At 43.0% G+C, this 23,106-nt stretch overlaps 1 protein-coding gene across 3 annotated transcripts in view; it reads right to left on the reverse strand.

Moving 5' to 3' along the window:
• Positions 1 to 19,797, reverse strand: part of tmc6b (transmembrane channel-like 6b) — a 62,583-nt gene extending 42,786 nt beyond the window's left edge. For 2 of the 3 annotated variants that reach the window (XM_078401883.1, XM_078401882.1), the window contains exon 1: positions 19,711 to 19,797. The gene's annotated coding sequence lies outside the window, so the exon portion shown is untranslated. Of the gene's footprint in view, positions 1 to 14,968; positions 15,096 to 19,710 lie in introns of those variants that run through there. The other variant, XM_078401881.1, reaches the window with a different exon arrangement.
• Between the last annotated feature and the right edge of the window lie 3,309 nt (positions 19,798 to 23,106).

Consider the following 23,106-nt stretch of genomic DNA (forward strand, 5'->3'; position numbering starts at 1 on the left):
ACCTTAACATGAAATAATGATAGATTAATGCAAAAAAAAAAGACTGCTACCATGACTGCTACTGCTAAAGCGGATGGCATAAGTGCCAAAGATTCATTACCCAAGAGTACAAGGATTGAGCCTACGTTAGACCAATATTAAACAGCTTAAGACGGTGATGATGAGACACAAACCACATCCCAGATCAGATGAGAACATACAGAAGATGTCCCACACCACAGGAGAAGGCACCACCCAAGTAATACCACTGATAACAGGGTGGTATTGCTTGTGAAACAGGGGGTTACCAAAGGGTGCAAAGCAGAGAAATCTCATATCTCCTTCTCTGCAATTTAATGAATTTAATAAAACACATAATAAATCCCAAGTTACTCTAGCATTTTGCATCTCTCTTCAGTCGCATCTGTGGGGATTGTTTCTCACATTCCAGCATAGTTTTGCTAATTCATGGTCAAGCACAGGACATTCAGTGCTGCATCATTGTTTTCTAATGGAATGAATTTCCAACGCACCAAATTATATGGATCTCCTCCAAAGTACACTAAATCTGAGTCAAAGTGACAAACTAAATCATGCAGTATTGTGTTTTAATCATCTTCTAAAGCTGTTATTTCCCCTTTATCAAATTATAGCAATCAGTTCAACTGTTTATACCATTGCCCTCAGCTTGGGGTTCAAGGCTGAACATTCAACACGGCAGACCAATGTAGGAACCTTGCCCAATACAGTGTTTCTGAAAGAGTCCTTAGAAGGGTCTCGAGCCAAAACATCACCTATTCCTTTTCTCCAGAGATGACCCAGAGTTGCTGCAGCATTTTGTGTCTATCCACAGTATTTCTTTCTGTTTAGTAGGGGACCACTTCCATAATGTGAAGAAATTATGACCATTTCATGTTTTGCTCTTTATCTGATCACTTACACTGATCACTTATAGCTGTGTTGGGAACATCGCATTAAAATGTGCAGCCTTCTGCATTTGACTGATCACCCTACTCGTCTGATACCGCAGTGATGCATTGCTGGATTGGTGCATAAAGTGCGTGAAGAGCAAACATCCATTGATAGCAGGTCTGGTGGAGCCTCAGGCCTGTTAACGACTATTCCATTTTAATGGAGTTATGTGGATAGTACACAATAATACAAAGACCAGGTTTAGTTTAGTTCAGAGACTCGGCCCACCGAGTTCATGCCGACCAGCAATCGCTGCACACTCACACTATCCTACCCACATTACGGACAATTTACAATTCTTACCAAAGAATATTGCATATTTGAAGAAGAAGCCCTCAAAACTTTAACTATGGGCGTCTGGGTTCCCTCCCATCCACCTCATTGGAAACCTTTGAGCTATATTTAATCAGACTTTATTGGATTTCAGTGTTATATCTTGCACTAAATGCTGCGCCTTTTACCCATTATCTCTGCACCATGGACGGCTTGATTGTATTCATGTAAAGTCTCTCCGTGGACTGGACAGCCTAATTCTGCTGCTATTTCTTATGATCTACGATTTTATGAGCATGAAATGTAGAAGCACCTCGAATACCTGCCCCAGCTGCAAACCTCTCCGAGTTTCTGACCCTGACATGGGCCACACAATGGACCCCATCTCCGGCTGCACTCTGGCCCCCATTCCTGGCTGCACAACCTCTTTGCCCTCTGGGACCCCAGCACACACTCCAACTGACCCGCGAGCTGCAGGTCCAACTATCAGCATTTCTAGAGAACTGAACGCTGGATTAGAGGAAGTGCCAGCGTAAATTATAGGCACAAGTCCATTTTCTTGACAACCTTGTTCCTGAAGTGCAAGGCTTGCTGCCAAAGAGCAGCAACTTGTAAAACTGTCCATTTGATTTGTGCACAAACTACAAAGAGATGTGATCAGGATTAGACCATTCCAAATTTTAACAGGAAGAAATTAGTTATTTTAATAATTTGCATTAATTTCCAGCAGAATACAGAAATCATCCACTAGTTTGAAGATATTTTAAAAATAAGGATAAAAAAGTAAAATAATCTCCTATGCACAGGACACTTTTGGTAAGCATCAGCATTAGCTATCATTGAGACACAAGCTTATAGTTGAGGGACAGGCCACATCCTGAATGTCATACAACATATCCGGGGAAAATAACCACGGTGCAAAGATTAAGACGTATTTTCAAGAGAGAGTCAAGAGTGTTTCAATGTTGTGTGTTCCGAAAGCAGAACAATTAAATTCTTAAAAGCACCAGTATTACAGGTCTGCAAGTACAGTTTTTAAGCATTGGATTAAATGGTGACAAAGTTCCAAGAAAGCTTTATCACCATCACATGCACAAAGCCCGCATGATTATTTATTAAACACATTGAAAATATCAGTGGAGACTAAAGCATTTGTTGGACTTCAAGATCAGAGCTCTTGGCTGTGTCAACTAATGCATAATGGAGCAACCTTTCTGAAAGATTTAGATCTATTTCATAGGTACTTTCCATTTATAGCATCTTCTCCAAAGATCAAGAATAAGCCTATCTGGAAAATCATACCGTCATTAATGAATGTCAGTTTCATTAATGAATCATTCAAAGATTTTGCATTGATTTGCAATTTTATAGATCATGCACCCCAAGTTCCTTTATTCTATATGCAATAATTCTCAGACCTCACAAAAATTCCAATACATCAGTTTATTAAAAATAAAATTAAGAAAATCTTAGCAGCTCTCTTGTATTGGTAATATTTTCCAGCTGTTTCATAACCAGACTACAATGCAAGCCAGGGAGAATATAATAGACACAAAATATCTGGAGTAACTCAACGCGTCAGACAGCACCTCTGGAGAAAAGGAATAGGTGATGTTTTGGGTCGAGACCATTCTTCAGACCTTCTCGACCCGAAATTACATCTATTTCTGTTCTCTAGAGATGCTGTCTGACCGGCTGAGTAACTCCAGCTTTTTGTGTCCATTTTCAGTTTAAACCAGCATCTGCAGTTCCTTCCTACACAGAATAATACAATACTTTCCAGTTGAATCACTTGCAATTTCAGAACCGTCCGGGGACTCCATTTGAGCCAGCTGCTTTCTGTTTACCCGTCTGAAAACAGATTTGACTCTGCCACTGAGATATATGCACCGCAGCCAGCTGGAGTTGGGGGACATGTCAAGGTGGGAACTTTGTTTACCTAGTCAAAAGGGCATAAAACCCTGAACAGAATCAAGGGATATGGGGAAGAAGCAGGAACAGGGTACTGATTCTGGATGATCAGCCACGATCATATTGAATGGCGGTACTGGCTCGAAGGGCCGAATGGCCTACACCTGCACCTACGTTCTATGTTTCTATGTTATTAAAATCCATTCAGCTCATGCGGTAGAGATTCATCATTACCAGAGATCATCTTCAATTTCAGCTTACAGCCCACTATGGTACACAGAGCCTGCCACAGTCTCCTGGCATCCGCTTGGTTATATTGAGCCTCTCGCATGTTCTGGACTTCTCTCTTGGCATCCATCTTGAAAACCTTGGATCTAGACTTTGGCAGAGAGTGAACCTCCCTGATCATCCAAGGTTTCGGGTTAGGATAGACCCAAACTGTCTTTGTCAGAACGCAAAACACGCAAAATTAAACATATACGCGATTACGCTGTCAGCAGTAAATTTGAACGCATTATTCCAATAATACCAGTGTGTAAATCAAGCATTGGTATTAAAGGAGCAAGTGCATTATTTTAAAAACACATGCCAAATATGTGTAAAACTCAATGTATACACATTCAGACTGGATGAAGTAATGTTGAACATGTTCTAGTCTACCAAGGCAAACCTGAAGAAGACCCTCAGCTTCCTTAGACCACTACTGTGTTACCCTCTTGGTTGGTACCTCACACCTCATTCCCTGTCTGTGAGCTGGCTGGAGCAGTATTGACAGAGATAATCAGACTGACCGAAATAATGGTGAAGTGTTAGGCATACTTGATGGTGGAGTCCCTGTGGTAGAGAGTGCGGCAGGAGACAGACTGATGGCAAATGGGGAGAGCTTTCCTGAAGCTCGCTTGATTGAAGTCATTAAGGATGATAATGAATCATGTTTGCTGCCTCACGAATGTTCATTAGTTACAGAGCAGGATTAGGCCATTCAGGACGTGCTCCAGGTGCTCTGGTTTCCTCCCACATTCCAAAGACATACAGGTTTGTAGGTTACTTGGCTTCTGCAAATTGTAAATTGTCCCTCGTGTGTAGGATAGTGCTACTGTATGGTGTGATTGTTTGTCGGCTCGGACTCGGTGGGCCGAAGGGCCGATTTCCACGCCGCATCTTTAAACAAAACTAAAAAACAAACTAAAAGTCTACTCCATCATTCAATTGTGGCTGATCTATCTTTGCCTCTTAACCCCCATTCTCCTGCCTTCTCCCCATAACTTTTGACCCCCTTACTAATCAACGAAGTGTTGACAACTTAATCTAACCTTGTGTTCTTCATTCACGTGGAGGCAGGGTATGGATCTTGTACTCGGTTACCAAGTTAGATAACGCCTTCAGAAGGACCTGATATATTCTAACCCGTAATTAATAGTTCCTAGTTCAAATTATTCATCATGTGGAATGGAGAACAGATCATATGTCAGCCCTCTAATCAGGAGAACAACCGTATCTGTCCAAGGACTAAAACAAAACAAAAATATATCTTTGTAGAAGCTTGTAGAATGTACGTAGCTGTTGACTCAGAATCATCCGACTGAGATAGCGAATAACTTAGCTGAATAAGCAACAATGAAGTCTCCACGATTGATTCACAATTGTGTGGTCTCACCACTCAATTGATTATGGACAATGCTCCTTAGAACAATGGACAATCAGGCCGATTCTGTCTTGAAACTTAGAATACCAAATAAACAATGCAGACCACATCTCTTTCTATATAACTAACATCATAACATTAAATTCAAATTCAACCAACTTAAGTTATGCAGAATGACATTATGAATGTAATTATCTGGAATTATTTGGACAAATAAAATCTCTTTTAATTGAACATCAGGGGTCAGTATAATTCATGGGCTTCTGCCAGTGACTCATAAAGGTCATCAGCCTTCAAGGATGCAGAGAGGTGGATCAAACTAACCACAAGTTAACCACACAAACACCCATCAATTGTGACAAGGTTTGCAAACCACAACAGGCCACAAAGTGAAGTTGGGCAGTATTACTGGCAACAATATGCCCTTCCCTCCGGAATTGTTCCCCCATTGATCACATATGATGAGCGTCTGATGGCACTGGGCCTGTACTCGCTAGAGTTCAGAAGAATAAGGGGGGACCTCATTGAAACGTACAGAATAGTGAAAGGCTTGGATAGAATGGATGTGGAGAGGATGTTTCCACCCGCGGGAGAGTCGAGGACTAGAGGTCATATCAGAATTAAAGGACTTTTTTAAGGAAGGAGATGAGGAGGAATTTCTTTAGTCAGAGGGCGGTGAATGTGTAGAATTATTTGTCACAGAAGGCTGTGGAGGCCAGGTCAGTGGATATATTTAAGGCTGAGTTAGATAGATTCTTGACGAGTACAGGTGTCAGAGATTACTTTTTTAATCTGCACTTTCTCTGCATCTGCACTTGATTTACTTCCTCTTTGTGTTACCTGTTGTACTTGTGTATGGTTTGATTTTACTCAGGATTTGCCTGGACAACACACAGAACAACATTTTTCACTGCATTCCGGTGAAAGTGCAAGTAATAAACCAGTACCAATAAACTGAATATTTTTATTCCATTGGACATAACTGTTGTGATTTTAATGACATTAACTGTTACAACTACTTAAACATTCAAAAGGAATCTAGTGAAAACTAAAAATGCATATGCATAATAAATACCTACTGGAGATGATGGCAAGAATTGATTTTTAAATGGATCCGTAAACGTAAAAGTGTTAGCGTTATCAAGGCCGAGTATAGAATGGTTAGAGCATAAAAAGGTCCTCTGGTCCATCTCGCCCACATCAGCTCTCTGCTAAAGCAACTCTCTCATTCGACCCACTGCCCATTTCTTTGTAGGCACATAAACTTTTCCTCACCACATAATTATCCAATTCCTTCTTGAAAACCGCAATGATTCTATCTCCATGTCTACTGGAAGCACACTCCAGATGGCAACCACATGCTGTGTAAAATAAAATTTCCCCGTGTCATTCTTCATTTACTTTCCTTTTATTTTATGTCTGCGTGCTCCGTTTCTCTACCCCTGCACCAAAAGGTAGTCTCCCACTATTTATTCTGTCTAGACTCTTAGTTATTTTATATACATACATTAGATCACCCCTCAATCATCTCCTATCCTCTCTAATATATTCTTGAAACTGTAGTCCCTCATTCATGGAATTGTTCTTCTAAATAATGTTTGACCTTCTTTAACGCCTTGCCATCCTTTGTAAACTGTGGTGACCAGAAGTGAACACAGTACATGCCACTTATAAATTGACCAGCAGATTTCTAAAGGCTCAACAGGATTCGCCTCCTTTTCTTGTTTGTGTCTCTACTGATAAAGTTCAAAATTGTGTGTGCCTTGTAAATGGCTTTTTCAAGTTATCGTCAAGTGTTTCCATTGCTTTTCTCAGTTTTAACAGCTACTACCAAGGCTGCAAGAAATTGCAGTGAATTGTGGATGCAGCCCAGACCATCACAGAAACCAACCTCCCTTCCATTGACACCTCACGCTGCTTTGGCAAGGCCAGCAGCATAATCAAGAACAAGTCGCACACTGGCCACCTGCCTGTTCTCTCTCCCAGTAGGGCAAAAGGTATAGATGTGTAAAAAAGGCACACTTCCAGTTTCAGGAATAGTTTCTTCCCAGCAACTGAATCATCCTACCACAACTAGAGAGCAGACCTGAACTACTATCTACCTCAATGGTGACCCTCGGACTATCTTTGAGCGGACTTCAATGGCTTTACCTTGCACTAAACATTATTCCCTTGTCATGTACCCATACACTGTAAATGGCTCTATTCACAAAATGCTGGAGTAACTCAGCAGGTCAGGCAGCATCTCGGGAGAGAAGGAATGGGTGATGTTTCGGGCACGCAACAAAAGCTTTTCACTGTACCTCGGTACACATGACAATCAACTAAACTGAAGTTGCCTCACCATATTCAATGACTCGTGTGTACATCTTCCCAGGTCCTTCTGGTCCGTCACCCTTTTGAGAACAATATCCTTTATTCTATTTGTGTTATTTGCATCTGTACTCCACAATTTGAGATTTGTAATAGAAAAAAAATCACATGTGGTTAAAGTGCACTTTGCCAGATTTTATTAATGGGTATTTTTATACATTTTGGTTTCACCATGTAGAAATTACAGCCGAGCATAGTTGCTCAGGTGTGTTTAAATGCCTCCTAAATGCAGGTCCAAGAGAGCTCTCAGCACCTAGTCTTTCCAACACATTTGGAAACTTTTATTGCTGTTTACCAACATAAGGACCAACGTTGTGCCAATGAAAGTCAAAGAAGCCATTATGAGACTGAGAAACAAGAATAAAACTGTTCGAGACATCAGCCAAACCTTCCGCTTACCAAAATCAACTGTTTGGAACATCATTAAGAAGAAATAAAGCACTGGTGAGCTTACTAATCGCAAAGGGACTGGCAGGCCAAGGAAGACCTCCACAACTGATGACAGCAGAATTCCCTCCATAATAAAGAAAAATCCCCAAACACCTGTCCGACAGATCAGAAACACTTTTCAGGAGTCAGGTGTGGATTTGTCAATGACCGCTGTCTGCAGAAGGCTTCATGAACAGAAATACAGAGGCTACACTGCAAGATACAAACCACTGGTTAGCCACAAAAATAGCATGGCCAGGTTACAGTTTGCCAAGAAGTACTTAAAAGAGCAACCACAGTTCTGGAAAAAAGGTCTTGTGGACAGATGAGACGAAGATTAACATATCAGAGTGATGGCAAGAGCAAAGGATGGAGGAGAGAAGGAACTGCCCAAGGTCCAAAGCATACCACCTCATCTGTGAAACACGGTGGTGGGGGTGTTATGGCCTGGGCATGTATGGCTGCTGAAGGTACTGGCTCACTTATCTTCAACTGCTGATGGTTGTCGCATAATGAATTCTGAAGTGTATAGACACATCTTATCTGCTCAAGTTCAAACAAATGCCTCAAACCTCATTGGCCAGTGGTTCATTCTGCAGCAAGACAATGATTCCAAACATACTGCTAAAGCAACAAATAAGTTTTTCAAAGCTAAAAAATGGTCACTTCTTGAGTGGTCAAGTCAATCACCCGATCTGAACCCAATTGAGCATGCCTTTTATATGCTGAAGAGAATACTGAAGGGGACTAGCCCCCAAAACAAGCATAAGCTAAAGATGGCTGCAATACAGGCCTGGCAAAGCATCACCAGAGGAGACACCCAGCATCTGGTGATGTCCATGAATCACAGACTTCAAGCAGTCATTGCATGCAAAGGATGTGCAACAAAATACTAAACATAACTACTTTCATTTACATGACATTGCTGTGACCCAAACATTATGGGGCCATGTAATGGGGGGGCTATGTATAAACACTGCTGTAATTTCTACATGGTGAAACCAAAATGCATAAAAATACCCTTGATTAAAATCTAACAATGTGCACTATAACCACGAGATTTTGTTCTGTTACAAATTGTGGTGTACAGAGGCAAAAAAAACAAATGACGGGTGTTTGTCCCAAACATTATGGAGGGCACTGTATCTCTTTGCCTCTTCAGCTAGAAACATGTTTGATATCGATTCTTTCCTCAGCCTGGTTAAAGGTCATCCAGTTAAAAGTTCCAGTTAAAGGCCTGAAAAGCAAACTCGGTTTCTTTCATCACAGTCGATGCCCGAATTACTGAGTTTTATTTAGGATTTTTGGTTTTGACTTAGTGCTACAATAGTCCTACTAGTGGTGGTTCATTCAAAGAGTCAAGTCAAGTCAAATTTATTTGTCACATACACATACTCGATGTGCAGTGAAATGAAAGTGGCAATGCCTGCGGGTTGTGCACAAAAATAATTACAGTTACAGCATATAAATAAAGTTAATAAGTTACTAAACATAGCACAAAAAGTGTCGACAAAAATTTAGTCTCTGGGGTTATCAAAGTTGACAGTCCTGATGGCCTGTGGGAAGAAGCTCCGTCTCATCCTCTCCGTTTTCACAGCGTGACAGCGGAGGCGTTTGCCTGACCGTAGCATCTGGAACAGTCCATTACTGGGGTGGCAGGGGTCCCTCATGATCTTGCTTGCTCTGGATCTGCACCTCCTGATGTATAGGTCCTGCAGGGGGACGAGTGTAGTTCCCATGGTGCGTTCTGCCGAACGCACTACTCTCTGCAGGGCCATCCTGTCCTGGGCAGAGCTGTTCCCAAACCAGACTGTAATGTTGCCGGACAGGATGCTCTCTACAGCCCCAGAGTAGAAGCAATGAAGGATCCTCAGCGACACTCTGAATTTCCTCAGTTGTCTAAGGTGGTAAAGGCGCTGCTTAGCCTTACCCACCAGTGCGGCAATGTGCGTTGCCCACGTCAGATCCTCTGCGATGCGGACTCCCAAGTATTTGAAACTGCTCACCCTATCCACAATAGACCCATTTATCTCCAGTGGCGTGTACGTCCTTGGATGTTTAGCCCTTCTGAAGTCCACAATCAGCTCCTTTGTTTTAGTGACATTCAAGAGGAGGCTATTGTCCTGACACCAGAGTGCCAGATCAGCCACCTCCTCCCGGTAGGCCTTCTCATCGTTGTTGGAGATCCGGCCCACCACCACAGTGTCATCAGCAAACTTGATGATGGAGTTTGAGCTGAACCTGGCCCTACAGTCATGTGTGTACAGGGAGTACAGTAGGGGGCTAAGGACGCAGCCCTGGGGGGATCCTATGTTCAGGGTGAGGGAGCTAGATGTGTGTTCCCCCATCCTGACCACTTGGGGCCTGGCAGTGAGAAAGTCCAGGACCCAGGCACACAGAGGGGTGCTAAGCCCCAGTTCCAGCAGCTTCTCAACCAGTCTGCTGGGGACTATTGTGTTGAATGCTGAACTAAAGTCAATGAACAGCATCCTCACATAGCCCCCCTGGCTGTCCAGATGAGAGAGAGCGGTGTGTAGAACCTGGGAGACCACATCATCCATGGACCTGTTCGGACGGTATGCGAACTGTAGTGGGTCCATGTTGCGAGGAAGGAGGGCGCAGATGTGCTTCTTGACTAGCCTCTCCAAGCATTTCATGACAACCGAGGTGAGGGCCACCGGTCGGTAGTCATTTAAACACGCTGGAGAGGCATTCTTTGGCACCGGTACAATGATGGATCTTTTGAAGCATGCAGGGACCACGGACTTTGCCAAGGAGAGGTTGAATATTGTGGTGAGCACTGGAGCAAGCTGAGTAGCACAAGACTTTAGTACTCGCCCAGATATACCATCTAGGCCTCCAGCTTTCCTCGTGTTCACACGCGTCAGAGCCCACCTCACCTCATGCTCGGACACCGAGAATGTGTGCACATCCCCGGCGGTGGATTGTTAAAAATACCAATGTTTTTTTAATTAAAACCCAAGCTGCACTTTCAGGATAGGAAACAAAATAGATAAAATGGAAGAGGACATTCTGGGATATTAATGTTGATGTTCTTCAAACTTAGTTTACTGTATCATTATATACACAGGGAAACCATAAGTCATAGTAACGAAATTAGGCATGTTTGCTGCTTGACCCACTGAGTTCCTTCAGGGCTTTGTGTTTGCTCACTTCAGATATTAGTTATCTCTCGGCCCTCTGAGGTGATTGACCATGAGAAAGTCCCTTGACCAAAGGAATGGAGCTTTCTCTATACCGTCAGTACAAATTAAATGATGTGTTTGCATGCAGTTGCAACATTGTTCACAATTCTTCAAACATTTCTAGGATCAGTTACATTCCCTCTTGGCATGATTGTACTTGCCCTGAGAATTTGTTTTTTTTAAAAACAATAAATACTCCTTAGTCTTAAAAACATATTGGAGTATAATATAAAACGCGTGCATAAATCAATTACAGCACACGTTGCCAGATAGCAAGGATAGAATATTGGTTTTGGCTGTCTCTGCTAACTGAATTACTACAGCCCACGAGCAGGTTATGATGACGCAAAGCCAGCATTAACCAGGAAGCAACCTTTATGTTGTTTATTTCACAACCCGAGTTTCACCTTGAATAAAGTGCAAACCTTTCTGTGAGTGAACATGTAGGTTTATTTTTCTACAATACCATTATAATCATAAACAAGCGCAAGAAAAGGCTTTATTGCCCATCAAGCTGCATTAGTCTGAGAACCAGAGGCCAGTCGATACAATCTTTCCTAGATACAATCTTGGTGGTGGGAAAACTTAATCTGAACAGGATTAATCAAGGCAAGCCGGCGTGGATAACCTGGTCTCCGGTTGCTAAATACTTTAACTCACGCTCTCATTCACACACTGACCTTTCTGTCCCGGGCCTCCTCCATTGTCAGAGTGAGGCCCAACGCAAATTGGAGGAACAACACCTCATATAACATTTGGGCAGCTTACACCCCAGCGGTATGAATTTTGACCTCTCTAACCAAGTAACCCTGGCTTTCCCTCTCTCTGCATTCCTCCCCCCTTCCTAGTTAGACTAGTCTGACTGTCCTTGTTTACATTTTATCTGTTTGCTTTGTTGTTACCTTCTCTTAGCTAACAGATCTTTTCTACATTTTCCTTGATCTCCATCCCATTTGTCTAATTTTTACACCTTGCACTTCCTTATCTCAGTATCTCCCCCTCCCCTGACTCGGTCTGAAGAAGGGTCTCGATCCAAAACGTCACCCATTCCTTCTCTCCAGAGTTGCCGCCTGCCCTGCTGAGTTACTCCAGCATTTTTGTCCATCTGTGGATAAAGACAATGCAGATACAAGGAACTGCAGATACTAGTTTTTACAAAAAAAGACACAAAGAGCTGGAATCACTCAGAGGGTCAGGCAGCGTCACTGGAGAACAGGCCCCATAGCAGAAGCGTCCACGTCGCGGGGCTGGAAACTGGAAGTGTCCCGAGCTAATTCTGCTACCACCATCGTCTACTGTACAAGTGAGGCTCCCACTGTTTGTCACCGGAAGCTTGAACCCTTTTCAGGACGGGCGATGATAGTGATATAACGTTTGAATGATGGACTGGAGAACATAGATAGGTGACATTTCAGGTTGAGACAGACACATTCGGATGAGTTCCGGGAAACTTTACGAAAATGGCTTTGGGACAATGGACTCAAGTTGAGTTTAATGTCATATGTATGAGGCACAGACACGACAAAAATCTTGCTTGCAGTAGTATCACAGGCATATAGACCCAGACAAAAATATAAATTACATTCAAGTTCTACAAGGCAGAGAAGAAAAAGATAATAAACAAGTCACCAGTGCAAATTAGAAAACCAAGCATGGTAATTCAAGAAGTGGTTCAGTGTTTTTTTTTGCCAAGGTAGGATTAGAGTCGTATCAAGATTAAGTCATTTGAAGATCCTGACAGTTGTAGGAAAGCAGCAGTTCCTGCACTCGGTGATGTGGGTCTTCAGAATTCTGTCCCTCCCGCCCAATGGTAGCAGCAAAAAGGAAGGCATGGCCCAAATGGTGGGGATTCTTGATGATCAGTATCACCTTCGTGAAGCAGTCTCTCATGTAGATGTTTTTGATGGTATGGAGGGATGTGCCTGTGATGGACTAGGCCGATTTATGATTTTAGTTTATTTTTCTGTCTTTCCCCATAACCCACATTTCCATAACTGATGAGAAATCTATGTTTTATCCTTAAATGTACACAAGAACTCTGCTCCCACAGCTTTTTATAGACAATAGACAGTAGGTGCAGGAGTAGGCCATTCAACCCTTCGAGCCAGCACCGCCATTCAATGCGATCATGGCTGATCACTCTCAATCAGTACCCCGTTCCTGCCTTCTCCCCATACCCCCTCACTTGTGGCAAATTGATCCAAAGGTTCAATTGTCAAGAGAAGTAACCCTTCCTCGTATAGACACAAAGTGCTGGAGTAACTCAGCGGGTCAGGCAAGATCTCAGGGGAAACGAGTTGGGTGATGTTTTGGGTCAGGACCCTTCTTCCTTGACAATCCTTCCTTGTCTCAGTCTAAAATGAGTGACCCTCACTCCAAGACCATACTCTCTGGTTCTGGGCTCTCCCATGAAATGGAACCTCTCCCAGCATAAAGCCAGCTGGCTCCTAAAGAATCTTCTGTTTAAGATCAATTCTCAGTTATCCAAACCCCAAAAGCAAGAGATCCACCCTGATTAAGTTATCCCTGCTCACTCCTTCCTGCCTGTTAGTCAATCCTCCATCCATGTCAATATGCTACCTTCAGCATCATAGGCTCTTATCTTGTAACGTAACCTTTTGTGAGGCACCTTGTCGAAATCCAAATCTACTGATTCCCCACCAGTCAGTATTTCCTCAAAAACTCTAATGTGTCAGATTCAACTTCCTCATCATAAAGCCACACACTACTTGACTGAATTATGATTTTCCAAATTTGCAACAATTACTTCCTTAATAATTGTTGTCCCTGTCATTTTTCCCCCACAAGAGATGTTAAGCTCATCTGTTATTGGAACAAGGTGCAGACACAATGGGCTGAATGACCTCTTTTGCTGCAACAATCCTATGGAATTAAAATGTGATACCATTATTCCAGGTTTTCAGTTCCTTTCAGTTCCTTTTAAGGATATAAAAGTTTAAGGATAATTAAGCCACACAAGGCAATCTGTTTAGTCAGCAGAATGTAGAAATTGCTTTACAAAGTACAAACTATTATACTTGTAAAACAAAAGTGGCTGGAGAACCATTCAGGACTGTGTACATAACAAAAAGAATGTTAATAGAATTGGCTTGAATCACTTTCTATGCAAATTTCTAAATAACACAGCCAAATGCAATAGTTGCTGATTCTGCTTAAATAGTGACAATAGCAATTTTGTAACTTTTTTTTACCATAACGATAGCTCTCGGATCAGTACATTTTGAACAAGAAAACAGCATTATGCTTATCTACTCCCTTTTAACACAGAAACTGATCAATTCTAACATGATTCTTTAAAATATATCAAATGATCTATCTATCCAAGTATCTATCTAAACGCGTAACACATTTTGTTCCAAAAACGGATTCGTTCCTAGTCTGTGAACATCTCTTCCGTTTGCACAACAGGACGAAAATTAATGACAGTGCTCTCGTTAAAAACAAATATACCTCTGATATGTACCAATAATATATTAACACCTCCCCTGTTGCATCAAGTATCATGCAGTTAGTTCTTGGCAAGAAAGCATGAAATTAACTACGTTTGGGCTTCAGTGTCCCCAGGAAATACGTTGCTGATTTTCTTGCACCCCCACCTGGTGACATGTCAAGACTGTACTGACACAAGACCCAATCGGTACTACAATTAATCAATTATCAGTTTCAACTATTTCCGATTTTTTTGGCCAAAAAAACTATAACAAAGCCGTCACCCTGAACGTACGTAAATTCAAAGGATATTTTAATAATTCTGCATTCATTGAGCACATCCAATCGCTTTCAATCTGGCTTTCAACCACGCTCTCCACTCAGATACACAGATCCAAGTTTAATTTAACGAAAAACTTTTATTTTTTATTTTTTATAAAGTGCGATTACCCAATTAAATAAAACCTCACAAACTTTTAAAGAGACAGCATTGTAAAGCTTGGAGGTGGGGGGGGGACGAAACAACAACAATCGATGATGAAGGCCGGTGGCAACAAGCTTGGAGGAAGCCGCGGCCAAACTCCCGAGACGAGGAGGTGAAAGAACTTCTTTCACGTCCTGAACCCGCCAAGAGCCGCGCGAAGTCTCTCTTCCTTTCCCCCCCCCCCCCTCAGCAACATTACTTTTAAAAAAAATACAACGAAGACAAACTTTAGCCGGCTGTTTCTACCTGACAGATCTGAACTTTCTCCTCCTGGAGGATCTGGAGAGGGGACTTTTTGTATCCTTCGATGGAACGCTGATTGTTGTTGCTGCTACATTGTTGCACTGTCCGCGCTCCTCGCACCTGCTCCCCGCGGTGGGGCGCTCTGCGGCAGCCCGCACAGGCCGCTGGGAGATGTAGTCTCTTTCCCACACCCCTCACCAACACACCATTTCACAAAATGCTGGAGTAATTCAGCAGGTCAGGCTGCATCTCAGGAGAGAAGGAATGGGTGACGTTTCGGGTCGAGACCCTTCTTCAGACTTGAAATGGTGTGTTAAGAAAATAACTGCACAGACTACATCTCTTCGGACTGAAGAAGGGTCTCGACCCGAAACGTCACCCATTCCTTCTCTCCTGAGATGCTGCTTGACCTGCTGAGTTACTCCAGCATTTTGTGAATAAATACCTTCGATTTGTACCAGCATCTGCAGTTATTTTCTTAACATACCATTTCAAGTCTGAAGAAGGGTCTCGACCCGAAACGTCACCCATTCCTTCTCTCCTGAGATGCTGCCTGACCTGCTGAGTTACTTCAGCATTTTGTGAATAAATACCTTCGATTTGTACCAGCATCTGCAGTTATTTTCTTATCATACCATTTCAAGTCTGAAGAAGGGTCTCGACCCGAAACGTCACCCATTCCTTCTCTCCTGATATGCTGCCTGACCTGCTGAGTTACTCCAGCATTTTGTGAATAAATACCTTCGATTTGTACCAGCATCTGCAGTTATTTTCTTAACACACCATTTCAAGTCTGAAGAAGGGTCTCGACCCGAAACGTCACCCATTCCTTCTCTCCTGAGATGCTGCCTGACCTGCTGAGTTACTCCAGGATTTTGTGAATAAATACCTTCGATTTGTACCAGCATCTGCAGTTATTTTCTTATCATACCATTTCAAGTCTGAAGAAGGGTCTCGACCCGAAACGTCACCCATTCCTTCTCTCCTGATATGCTGCCTGACCTGCTGAGTTACTTCAGCATTTTGTGAATAAATACCTTCGATTTGTACCAGCATCTGCAGTTATTTTCTTATCATACCATTTCAAGTCTGAAGAAGGGTCTCGACCCGAAACGTCACCCATTCCTTCTCTCCTGATATGCTGCCTGACCTGCTGAGTTACTCCAGCATTTTGTGAATAAATACCTTCGATTTGTACCAGCATCTGCAGTTATTTTCTTAACACACCATTTCAAGTCTGAAGAAGGGTCTCAACCCGAAACGTCACCCATTCCTTCTCTCCTGAGATGCTGCCTGACCTGCTGAGTTACTCCAGGATTTTGTGAATAAATACCTTCGATTTGTACCAGCATCTGCAGTTATTTTCTTAACACACCATTGCAAGTCTGAAGAAGGGTCTCGACCCGAAACGTCACCCATTCCTTCTCTCCTGAGATGCTGCCTGACCTGCTGAGTTACTCCAGCATTTTGTGAATAAATACCTTCGATTTGTACCAGCATCTGCAGTTATCGTCTTACACCATTTCAAGAGTTGGACAAGTCTGTAATGTTTACATTTCCTGCTGACAGGAAAGCAACACATCCTAATCTGATACTGAAGTTTGCTAATGTGTAGGAAGGAACTGCAGATGCTGCTTTACACCGAAGATAGACACAAAATGCTGAAGTAGCTCAGCGGGACAGACAGCATCTCTGCAGAAAAGGAATCTTCAGACTGAGTGTCAGGGTAGAGGGAAGCTAGAAGAAGGATCTCAACCAAAAGCGTCACCTATTCCTCTTTTCCAGAGATCTTGCATGGCCTGCTGGGTTACTCCAGCAGTTTGTGTCTATCCAAGAGTCAAGTCAGGAGTGTTTTATTGTCAGGAAGGAACTGCAGATGCTGATTTACACCAATGATAGGCACTAAATGCTGGAGTAAATCAGCGGATCAGGCAGCATGTCTGGAGAGGAAAGGGTGACATTTCAGATCGAGACCCTTCTTCAGATGATGGAACAGTACAGGACAGAAACACAATCAAATCTTGTTTATAAAGTAAACTGCTGGAGGAACTCTGTGGAGGTAGAGAGGAGTATAGACAGAGAGAAAGAAAGAGAAAAAAGGGTGGCATGTGAGAGAAGTGTGGGGAGAAGGGGTAGAGGGAGAGGAAGGCGGTAGAGGGAGAGAAGGGATAGAGAGCAAGGAAGTGAGATTGTTAATCTTGAGTTGGGCCTTGTGTCTCCAAACTTACTTTAATGTTTTCTCATGTTTTATTTGTACTTGTTTTTTAAATGATTGAGTTTTCAGGACAATGAAAAGCAGTGAAGGGATTTTCATTCTGTAGTAAATGTAGGAATACTTGGAGAGTTGTATTTGTGCTTTATTTTTATTTACCAGGGGGGGTAGCAGTCTTTGGTCTGAGTCAGTGGGTTGAAGAATCAAGTCTTCCTCCAGTTTCTAGAGTGCCAGCTTTCTTTGTCAAAAGTGCTGTCTTTGGGGGAAAGAGGTTAAAATGAAAGGTTCTCGGACGACAATAAAATATCTTCGAAGGTGTCACAAAATGCTGAAGTAACTCAGCAGGTCAGGCAGTATCTAGGAGAGAGGAATGGGTGACGTTTTGGGTCGAGACCCTTCTTCAGACTGAAATGGGTGACGTTTCGGGTCGAGACCCTTCTTCAGACTGAAAATATCTTCTTGGCACTGTTTTGAAGCCAGAGAATTCTCCTGGCCAATACTTCAGTCAACATCACATTTAACGTTCATACCACTGGGCTGCAAACTGCCCAGGCAAAATATGAGGTGCTGTTCCTCCAATTTCCGGTGGGCCTCACTATGGCACTGGAGGAGGCCCATGACAGAAAGGTCAGACTGGAAATGGGAGGGGGAGTTGAAGTGCTCGGCCACCGGGAGATCAGTTTTGTTAATGCGGACCGAGCGCAGGTGTTCAGCGAAGCGATCGCCGAGCCTGCGCTTGGTTTCGCCGATGTAAATGAGTTGACATCTAGAGCAGCGGATGCAATAGATGAGGTTGGAGGAGGTGCAGGTGAACCTTTGTCTCACCTGGAAAGACTGTTTGGGTCCTTGGATGGAGTTGAGGGGGGAGGTAAAGGGACAGGTGTTGCATCTCGTGCGGTTGCAGGGGAAAGTGCCCAGGGTTGGGGTGGTTTGGGTAGGAAGGGACGAGTGGACCAGGGAGTTACGGAGGGAACGGTCTCTGCGGAACGCAGAGAGGGGAGGGGATGGGAAGATATGGCCAGTGGTGGGGTCCCGTTGTAGGTGACGGAAATGTTGGTGGATGATATGTTGGATCCGCTGGCTGGTGGGGTGGAAGGTGAGAACGAGGGGGATTCTGTCCTTGTTGCGAGTGGGGGGGAGGGGGAGCAAGAGTGGAGCTGCGGGACGTAGAAGAGACTCTAGTGAGAGCCTCATCTATAATGGAGGAGGGGAAGCCCCGTTTCCTGAAGAACGAGGACATCTCGGAAGCCCTAGTGTGAAACACCTCATCCCGGGCGCAGATGCGGCGTAGACGGAGGAATTGGGAGTAGGGGATAGACTTAGATAGTCCCTCTGTCTCTCCCTTCCCCTCCCCCTTCCCAGATCTCCCTCTATCTTCCTGTCTCCACCTATATCCTTCCTTTGTCCCGCCCCCCTGACATCAGTCTGAAGAAGGGTCTCGACCCGAAACGTCACCCATTCCTTCTCTCCTGAGATGCTGCCTGATCTGCTGAGTTACTCCAACATTTTGTGAATAAATCGATTTGTACCAGCATCTGCAGTTATTTTCTTATATCACATTTAACGTTACCTAATTGTTGTGGAGATGTTTGCCATGTTGTGCTTCAAAAGACCGTTGAGTGCTTTGGAATGGCCTGATGCTGTGAGAATTAGTTTCTAAAGGAAATTGAGGTGAAGGGTTGGTGCAAGTTAGAATGAAGAGCAGTCAGAAAGAAACTAAGTTGATTGGGATCTTGAGATCTTGTTTGACTCAGAGATATTAAAGACAGATAATGCATGCCACTAACACAAATGTTTACCTTGCACCTCACTTCCTGCCAGATATTGTATGCCATTAACACGAATGTTTACCTAACACCTCACCTCCTGCCTGTCCCCACCCTCCCCCTTGCTTTCATCAAAGCCCTGGGCTATTTTCAAAGTGCAATGTAAGAATGCACAAGAGCTAATTAGCTCACAGTGGCTTGCAGTTGGTTCCACTTGTTAGATTAAACCCTTGGCTCAACGTGTCTAAAATCAGTAATCTTCATCCTAGAATTCAGTTGCCACTATGTCCTTGCCTCTCCATTTCTTTGCAATTTATTTAGCCCTACAATCACATGAGAACTGGATGGTTATCACATTCATTCCAACCCCGTATTCGGCTTCTCATTGTTATCAACCAGCGCAAATGGATATGCCTGCTGTTACCTACATTATAGCCCCCCCCCCCCCCCACTCCCACTCCAAATCTCTCGGCTTTCTATTTATCTTTCTTGCTTTAAGATGCATTGTAAAATCTGCATCAAATTTCCCTAATTGATGCTTTATTATGCTGCCATTATTTTTATTGGCCTCTGATTATCTCTAAACTAAACTATTTATAAATCTGGTCTGCTGGGCGTGTCCCAAGCTGTTAGCAGCACATTCCATTGATAAAGAATGTATTCCATTGATAATTGGCCCCATTAACTCACTTGGACTCATTCTATCAGAGATATCAGGTTTTTTTCTACTCATTCCTACCCCTCCTCTCCGCTGAAATCGAACTTACTTTTTTTTCCTGAGTTTTAACAAAGGACTGTTGAAATTAAGCATTCGCTTTTCTTCTTTTCACAGCTGCTGCCTGTCCTACTCAATATTCCAGTATTTCCAGCTTTTATTTCAGATTTCCAGCATCGGCATTTTTGTTTGATTTTCATTCACTGTGGACGCTACAAATCTGACCTGTAACAACAAACAAAGTGGAAATGTGCAGCAGGCCAGGCAGCATCATCAGGCCGAGACTTTAACTCTGCATCTGCTGCGAAAGATGCTGCCTGCAATAAGCTGGAAACCACCCCCACAGTTCCCACTGACATTAAAGAAGCAAAACCAGGAATAAATTCATTCATGTGCAGGAAGAAACTGCAGATGCTGATTTACACTGAAGATAGACACAAAATGCTGGAGTAACTCTGCAGGACAGGCAGCATCTCTGGATAGAAGGAAATGGTGATGTCTTGGATCAAGACCCTTCTTCAGACTGATTCAAATTCAGATGTCTCACATCATCTAAAATGCTCAACAATCTTCAGCTAAATAGGTACAGATGGCTAGAAAGGGTGCAGGGAAGATTTATAAGGATGTCGCCAGGACTTGAGGGGCCTGTTGGGGGGAAAGTTGAGTAGGCTAGGACTTTATTCCTTGGAGCACAGGAGGATGAGGGGTGATCTTATAGAGGTGTATAAATTTGCGTGGGGAATAGACAGGGTGAACGTTTTTTACCCAGAGTAAGGGAATCAAGAACCAAAGGACATAGGTTTAAGGGGAGAGGGGCAAGATTTAAAAGGAACCTGAGGGGCAATTTGTTTCATTCAAAGGTTGGTGGGTATGTTGAATAAGCTGCCAGAAGAGGTTGTTGAGGCAGATACTATAACGGCATTTAAAAGACACTTGGACAGGTACATGGATAGAAATGGTTTAGCGGGATATGGGCCAAACATCGGCAAATAAGACTTGCTTAGCTGGGGCATCTTGGTTGGCTTGGACGAGTTGGGTTGAAGGGCCTGCTTCCATGCTGAATGACTCTGTAACTTTAAATGTGGGCCCTCAGTACCACAATGGCTTTTTATTTATTAATGTGGCATGGCACTAAGATTTTAATGTAAAGACAATAGACAATAGACTATAGGTGCAGGAGGAGGCCATTCGGCCCTTCGAGCCAGCACCGCCATTCAATGTGATCATGGCTGATCATTCTCAATCAGTACCCCGTTCCTGCCTTCTCCCCATACCCCCTCACTCCGCTATCCTTAAGAGCTCTATCTAGCTCTCTCTTGAATGCATTCAGAGAATTGGCCTCCACTGCCTTCTGAGGCAGAGAATTCCACAGATTCACAACTCTCTGACTGAAAAAGTTTTTCTTCATCTCAGTTCTAAATGGCCTACCCCTTATTATTAAACTGTGGCCCCTTGTTCTGGACTCCCCCAACATTGGGAACATGTTTCCTGCCTCTAACGTGTCCAACCCCATAATAATCTTATACGTTTCGATAAGATCTCCTCTCATCCTTCTAAATTCCAGTGTAATCAAGCCCAGTTGCTCCAGTCTTTCAACATATGATAGTCCCGCCATTCCGGGAATTAACCTAGTAAACCTATGCTGCATGCCTTCAATAGCAAGAATATCCTTCCTCAAATTTGGAGACCAAAACTGCACACAGTACTCCAGGTGCAGTCTCACTAGGGCCCTGTACAACTGCAGAAGGACCTCTTTGCTCCTATACTCAACTCCTCTTGTTATGAAGGCCAACATTCCATTGGCTTTCTTCACTGCCTGCTGTACCAGCATGCTTCCTTTCAGTGACTGATGCACTAGGACACCCAGATCTCGTTGTACGTCCCCTGTTCCTAACTTGACACCATTCAGATAATACTCTGCCTTCCTATTCTTGCCACCAAAGTGGATAAACCTCACACCTATCCACATTAAACTGCATCTGCCATGCATCCGCCCACTCACACAACCTGTCCAAGTCACCCTGCAACCTCATAGCATCTTCCTCACAGTTCACACTACCACCCAGCTTTGTATCATCTGCAAATTTGCTAATGGTACTTTTAATCCCTTCATCCAAGTTTTGCCTAAGTTTTGGCTGATGTCTCTCACAGTTTTATTCTTGTAGGTTAAACAATCTAAAGCTCAATAAACAGATTTTTTTTTCTCTGCAGGAAACCAACATTGCTCACCACAAGACATTTGGAAAACCCTAAACATGTTAAGTTTAAGATACAGCAATAAAACCTACGTCATATCGTTTCAATCTTCCGATGAACAGTCATTTAAATTTTCCACAAAAAGATAAAATTAACATATTATGTCATAAGCTGTATCTTTTCATCGGTTTAGAGTAATAAAAATCATGGCATTTACAAATTGGACCACCTTCATGTCCACACATGCATGTATTCCACTGGTTCTTTAGTGATCTGGAATAAGGATGTGAATCGGAAATCTTTCAGCCAGTATAGCCCATACATTTTCATCAGTGGAGTTTCTCAATTCTCCTTTCCCTTACAAGCTAACAAAACCATGGTCCCCAATACAGTCAAACAACCTTCTCCATACTACAATGATCTCCACCAACATAATGCATAAACAATCAGAAGACATTACTACACCTGGCAGGATTATGGGGAAGGAGGAGCTAGATCACTTTACAGTTATATCTGCAATGATTTTAATACATAGAAAACATAGAAAATAGGTGCAGGAGGAGGCCCTTTGAGCCAGCACTGCCATTCATTGTGATCATGGCTGATCATCCACAATCATATTCATCCAAGATATTCATCCATTTTAATACCTAACTGGTTCAGAAATTCATCCATTTATTTAAATGATCCACTGCCACATATGTGCACTTTTCCAAAGAGAAGAAGGCACCTCATCTGCAGAACTTTGACCTTTACACAACATATGGATTCCTCTGCAGATGCTATAACAAGTTATGAAACCCTTCTTCAGTCTGAAGAAGGGTCTTGACTCGAAACGTCACCCATTCTTTCTCTCCCGAGATGCTGCCTGACCCGCTGAGTTACTCCAGCATTTTGTGTCTATTCCTCTGCAGATGTCTATTCTGCAAGTGTAAATTCCCCAAGATTTGACTGCTGGTTTGCCATACCTAAAAAAAAAAATTGCCTGCAACATTCTGGCCATTTAGAGAGTAGTTTATTGATGGGAACCTCAAAAATATACTTAGCTTCACTATTAAACTTTGTGATCTTCCGAAAGCCCATTTCAGGTGCTTGCCTCTGCAGGAGCCTGTTGTAAAATGAAACGCTGTAGACTTGCAACCGTGAAGAACAATGACAATCTCCTCCGAAGCTGTAGCTAACTTAAACCCCGCTTCCTCTAATCTTCACTTCTAAGTATCTAGTTCTTTGGCTTGATGGCCATGTTTTTGAC

Source organism: Rhinoraja longicauda, chromosome 6, assembly GCF_053455715.1.
Source record: "Rhinoraja longicauda isolate Sanriku21f chromosome 6, sRhiLon1.1, whole genome shotgun sequence".
Classification (NCBI taxonomy): domain Eukaryota; kingdom Metazoa; phylum Chordata; class Chondrichthyes; order Rajiformes; family Arhynchobatidae; genus Rhinoraja; species Rhinoraja longicauda.